The sequence below is a fragment of the Acinonyx jubatus genome, chromosome A3, assembly GCF_027475565.1.
Source record: "Acinonyx jubatus isolate Ajub_Pintada_27869175 chromosome A3, VMU_Ajub_asm_v1.0, whole genome shotgun sequence".
NCBI lineage: Eukaryota > Metazoa > Chordata > Mammalia > Carnivora > Felidae > Acinonyx > Acinonyx jubatus.
The window spans coordinates 63,437,214-63,443,303 of NC_069388.1; the positions used below are offsets into that span (position 1 = coordinate 63,437,214).

The 6,090-nt window shown below is 46.1% G+C and overlaps 1 pseudogene; it reads right to left on the bottom strand.

Moving 5' to 3' along the window:
- Nucleotides 1–2,762: 2,762 nt before the first annotated feature.
- LOC128311185 (uncharacterized) lies at nucleotides 2,763–5,220 on the bottom strand (annotated as a pseudogene).
- Nucleotides 5,221–6,090: the final 870 nt, after the last annotated feature.

Here is a 6,090-nt window from a genome sequence, read left to right on the forward strand (position 1 = left end):
GCAGACACAGGGGAACAGAGGATCCAAAGCGGGCTCTGAGCTGACAGGCTGAGAGCAACAAGCCCAGTCTGGGGCTCGAACTCAGGAACCACAAGATCATGACCTGAGCAGAAGTTGGATGCTGAACCGCCTAAGTCGCCCAGGTGAGCCATGAGGTAAAATAGTTTGGGTACTGATCCCATAGGCTGGGAAGGGGATAAAGTCCATTCTCTCTGGCTTCCAATAGCTCATTATCCTGCACAGCTATTAAGAAACACCTACAGAGTTTTTCCTCTCTCTGTCCGCCTCTGGACTCTTCCTGAGAGTGCCAGCCTGACTAAAAGTGGAAACATCTCTGGTAGCTTCCTGAGTCCGGGCAAATTTATCTAGGGATCTGAGTGGCTGAGGACTTGCTCTGCACTGTTTCCATTTTAGCATATGCGCTGCAGAAGGGAAGCAAGCACAGGGAACTTGCTTCTCTCGGGGGAGGGGCAGGGGCCTGGGCTATGCTGTAACTTACCTCTGCACGGTACCCTCTGGTGGGGACAGCATGCCCTGGGGAACGAGGAGGTACAACTTCTCAGCTACGCTGAGTTCATTGCCTTAAGCAATACTTTAAATGGAAGTGTGCAAGTTTACCATACCTTTGTGAACTAGGAATGGTCAGACTTAATACTACATGTCAGAGAAATATTGAAAGAATAAATGCAAATTACGTACATAAAAGGGCTACAGGGTAGGTTCCAGGCAGGAAGATTATACTCTGAATTTAGAAAGGTAGTTAACATTCGTTAGATACAACTGCATGTGCCAGAAAACCCAAGGGCTTTAAATAAAATGGGGGCTTATTTTTCTTTTACATTAGGGCAGTGAGGAAAAGAAAGTCTAGGGCTGGAATAGCTACTCCAAAGTCATAAAATTCAGACTTCTTTTGCCTGGCTTTTCCACCAACTTTAGTATGCTGCCTCACCGTCCAAGGTGGCCGTAGCAGCTCCACCATCACGTCTATATTCCTGTCAGCAGGAAGGAGGAAGGGAAAAGGAAGGAATCCTTTTCCTTTAAGAACACTTCCAGAAATTTGCATACAACACTTCCAATTGCATTCATTAGTCAAAGCTTAGTTACACGGTACACCTATCTGCAAGGGAGGCTGGAAAACACAAGTCTTTATTCTGGGCAGCCGTGTGCCCAGCCATGAATTTCAGTTTCTATTATTAAGAAAGATGTAGAGGGGGCACCTGGGTGACTCAGTCAGTTGAGCGTCTGACTCTTGATTTTGGCTCAGGTCATGAACCCAAGGTCGTGGAATGGAGTCCCGCGTCGGGCTCCACACTGAGCGTGGATCCTGCTTGAGATTCTCTCTCTCTTTCTCTCTCTCTCTCTCTCTCTCCCCCTCTGCCCCCCTCCCCATCCCCACTTGTTCTTTCTCTCTCTCAAAAAAATAAAAGGGGGGGGGCGCCTGGGTAGCCCCGTCTGTTAAGTGTCCGACTTCATGATCTCACAGTTCGTGGGTGGTGTTTACTCTTCTTTGTGGGGGTCTGTGCTGACAGCTCAGAGCCTGGAGCATGCTTGAGACTCTGAGTCTCCTTCTCTCTCTGCCTTCCCCCACTCATGCTCTGTCTCTCTCTCTCAAAAATAAATAATAAAAACATTAAAAAAAAAAAAAAAGACGTGGAGACAGAATAAAGAGGGCAGCCACTAGTCCTATGTGCTGAGGTGGGATGGCAGAGTCCATTACCAGAAAGAAAATACTAGTAGCCTGTCAAGCATACAAAGTACTAACAAGTGTGAAAAATAATTCTCTCCTTATTTATTTTCCCCCTTGGATCATCTACTCAGCCTATATTGGGCTCATCTTAGGGAGGCATTAGGAGGTGTATTAGTCAGGGTTCTCCAGAGAAACAGAACCAAGGGAGGCCTTATAATGAAGAAATTTATTATGAGAAACTGACTCATGATAATGGAGGCTGAGAAGTTCCACAATCTGTTGTCTGTAAGTTGGAGACCCAGGGAAGTCAGTGGTTATAGTTCCAGCCCAAGTCTGAAGGCCAGAGAACCAGGAGAATCAATGGTGTATGTTCTGGTTCACATCTAAAGGTCTACAGCCAGAGGACTGATAGTAAGCTCCAGAATAAGTCCAGAGACCTGAGAACCAGGCTGATGGCATAAGTCCAGGCCAAAGGCAGAAGACCAGTGTCCCAGCTCATGCAATAGAGAGAGAATTCTCTGTTTATTCTCCATTTTGTTCCGTTCGGTCCCTGAACAGATTGGATGATATCCACTCACATCGGAGAGGACAGCATGCTTTATTTGGTCTACTGACCCAAATGCCGATCACAGACACACCCAGAACTAATGTTTAATGAGGTATCGGCCCACCTTGTGGCCTGGTTGAGTTGATATATAAAATCGATCATCATGAGTCCACCCCTTGTCGACCTGCATCTCTTTCAACTGAACTTACCCCACAAATGAAAACAATAACAAGGTCATAGCTCCAAACATGATAGACCTATCAAGAGTACCACTGAAAATGCAGCAACCCCTTCCCCAGAAGAGCGATAAAGCCCTTGAGTGGTGTTTACTCTTCTTGATTTCCCATAACTTAAATACGATGATGTAAAATGAACAATCCTTAAATACTATGATATAAAGTCAATACATCTTATGTTACATAATTAGGGAATAAGAGAGGGAAAAACCCAAAGATATTTACTTAAAATATATACATATACACCCACAAGTATATTCATAACAAAATGAGGAGGAAATACTCTTGATAATTATAGTCTTAATTTCTGTAACTGATCACATGGTTGTAGCTGGTATTTAATTACCTTCTTCCACCATCCATTCTGGATTCCCTTTGCCTTCAGCAAGCACCTCAGCTTGTTGTATTTCTTTACCTGGGGCAGTGGTTCTTGAAGGGTCTGGACCATTAGTAGTCCTGCCTTATTTGGGTTGCTGTAGCTTTCCACTGACCTTAATCACAGGTCATGGTAATGCTAAGAGATGCCCTAAGGGATTTCCTGTTTTCCAGACACACTCAAGCTTACCTCCACTGTGGAGTACAGTCCCATTTCCTCTCGGTAGTCAGGACCAATCACCCAGCCAGCACAGTAATGTCCTTCTTGCCTGTGGATTCAGAGGCATGAGAAGCCCACAGTGGGCAGGTGGCAGTCTCAACTTCCAGTTCAATGGAATCATCGCTGTGATTCCTAGTGGGAACATTTCTCCTTCTGGAACTGAGACCTCTAGGCCAGCAGAGCATATTGTCATGGGAACAGGAAGCAAAATGTTTGCTAGTGGGTCACTAGGGATAATAGGGAGTGGTGCCACTCCCATCCCTACCTCTTGCTTCCCGGGCCTTTGAATTCTGGCTACGGGAGAAACAGTGCTGTATGTTGGACGCTAATTCAGAGCATATACAGCTTTCTGGAGAACCTTGCCCCAGCCTTGCAAGGTGTTGCCACCTAACTGGTGCTTTAAATCTTCAAAGGACCATTCCATCTTTCTATCAAGACAGGTGCTTCAGGATGGTGGGGAATCTGATAAGATCAGTGAATTCTTTGAGCATGGGCATATTGCTACACTTCTTTTGCCATGGGGTGAGTTTCTTGGTCAGAAGCAATGCTATATGGAATACTATGATAGTAGATAAGGCATTCTACAAGTCTGAGGATGGTGGTTTTGGCAAAAGGATTTCATTGAAGGAAGACAAATCCATATCCAGAGTGAGTGTCTATTCCAGTAAGAACCCTGCCCCTTCCATGATGGAAGTGGTCCAGTGTAATCAACCATTCCCTGGGAATGGTGCCCTATCAGAGATTCAGTTTTGGTCTCTGCTTCTGGCATATTGGACACTCAGTGGTGGTGGTAGCCAGGCTTGCCTTGGTGAGTTGAAGTCCATGTTGCTGAACCCATGCATAACCTTCCTCCTCCGCCCCAGCCACTTTGTTCATGAGCCCATTAGAGGGAACAGAGATGGCTGTTCCATTGGGAACAGAGATGGCTGAGAAGAGAGGCTGACTGGTATCCACAGAACAGGTCATCCTATCCACTTGATTATTCAGGTCCTCCTTGGTTGAGGTCACTCCTCCAGGGGCCTTGACATGAGACACATGATGTTTTCACCCATTCAGAAAGGTCTGTCCACATACTTCTTTCCCAGACTTCCCTGTCACCAAGTTTTCCAGTTGTTTCCTTCCAAGTCATCCCGTCTAGCCAAACCATCGACCACAGCCCATGAATTGATATTTAATCACACGTCTGGCCATTTTTCCTTCCAAGCCAAAGGAACAACCTGGGGAACCGCTCAAAGGTCTGCCCACAAGGAGGATTCCCCTTACCACCGTCTTTCAGGGATGCTCAGAAAGGAGCTGTAGTGCCGCAGCTGTCTGCTTTCAGGTGGTGCCTGCACGTCATGCAGAACCATCTGTGAGCTAAGCTTGAGTTCTTTCTCCGTCGTCTGATTGGAGGGAACTCCCCGTGAAGCTGTAGGTGCGGGCTGGGAGAGAGCCGATACTGTGGCAGGGGTAGCGACTGTGGGCATTTGGGCTGCCTCTTCATGGAACTTACTTGCGCCTTCAGGATGTGTTCGGGTCCCGTGTCATAATACCACCTCCATTTGATGATGGAATGCTGCAGTGTATGCCCATCTTTATGGCGTGGTGGGTCAGATAACACCCAGGTCATGACCAGCAGCTCAGATCACATGGGAACTTGATTTCACCCATGGTTAAGTGTTGGGTCTCAGCTAGGGCCCAGTAGCAGGCCAAAAGCTGTTTCTTAAAAGGAGAGTAGTTATCTGCAGAGGATGACAGGGCTTCGCTCCAGATGCCTAAAGGCCTGTGCTGCGCTTGTCCTAAAGGATCTCGCCAAAGTTTCCAAACGGCATCCTCGTCTGCCCTCGACACTTTGTGCACCATTAGATCTTTTGGATCACAAAGCCCGTGTCAGAGCAGCTTACACAGCAGCTTGGACCTATTGCAGAGCCCTCTTCTGTTCTGACCCCCTCAAAACTAGCTCCTTTTCGAGACACTCAGTAAATGGGCCAGAGTCACAGACCCAAATGACGAATATGTTCCCTAAAATTCAAAGAGGCTCGATAGATGGTATGCCTCCCTCTGGTTGTAGAAGGGGCCAGATGCAATAATTTGTCCTTTACCTTAGAAGTTTTTTTTCTTCTCTCTGATATTTTACTCATTTCCTTCCCCAGTGTAATGAGCACTTCCACCTTTTAGCCCATACTTTTCCTTCAAAGCCCTAACTCTTCCTCCTCCTAACCTCTAGCTTCAAATGTCAGTCATCACACCGGAATAGAAGATGAAGGAAGACAGTCCATTGCACAACCGTCTGAAAACTTTCTCTCAACTGTGAAAAAGGAGAGATAGATAATATGCTTTTCTCTAAATTTTTAAAAAATGTTTATTGATTTTTGAGAGAGAGAGAGAGAGAGAGAGAGTATGAGCAGGGGAGGGACAGAAGGAGAGGGACACACAGAATCTGAAGTAGGTTCCAGGCTCTGAGCTGTCAGCACAGACCCTGATGCGGGGCTCAAACTCACAGAGTGCGAGATCATGACGTGAGCCAAAGTCAGAAGCTTAACCGACTGAGCCACCCAGGCACTGGTTTTCATAGTGAGGAGCGCTGAGTGTTAACTGGTAGCACAAGGCAATGATGAAACCGAGGCCCAGAGTCTCTTTCCACCCTGGTAGGAGGGCCATGGTTTCATAACCTGGTATTCACTGCAAAGCTGAGGGTCTTTAGGTAGTACTTAAGGATATTGTCAGAAAGCAAAACTCACTCTGTCAGGAAACGTCTTAATTTCTCCCCCTTGCTTTGACTTTCTTTTTAAGAAGATTTTATTATTTTAGAGCAGTTTTAGGTTCATAGCAAAATTGGGAAGATTGTACAGAGATTTCCTATGCATTCTCTATCCCCAGAGTTGTACTTTTGTTACAAGGATGGACCTACATTGCCACATCATAATCACAAAAGTCCACGGTTTCCTTTAGGGTACACACTTGACATTGTACATTATATGGTCTTGGACAAGTTTATAAAGATATGTATCCATTGTTATGCATCCCCCTACTTACTCATTCACCC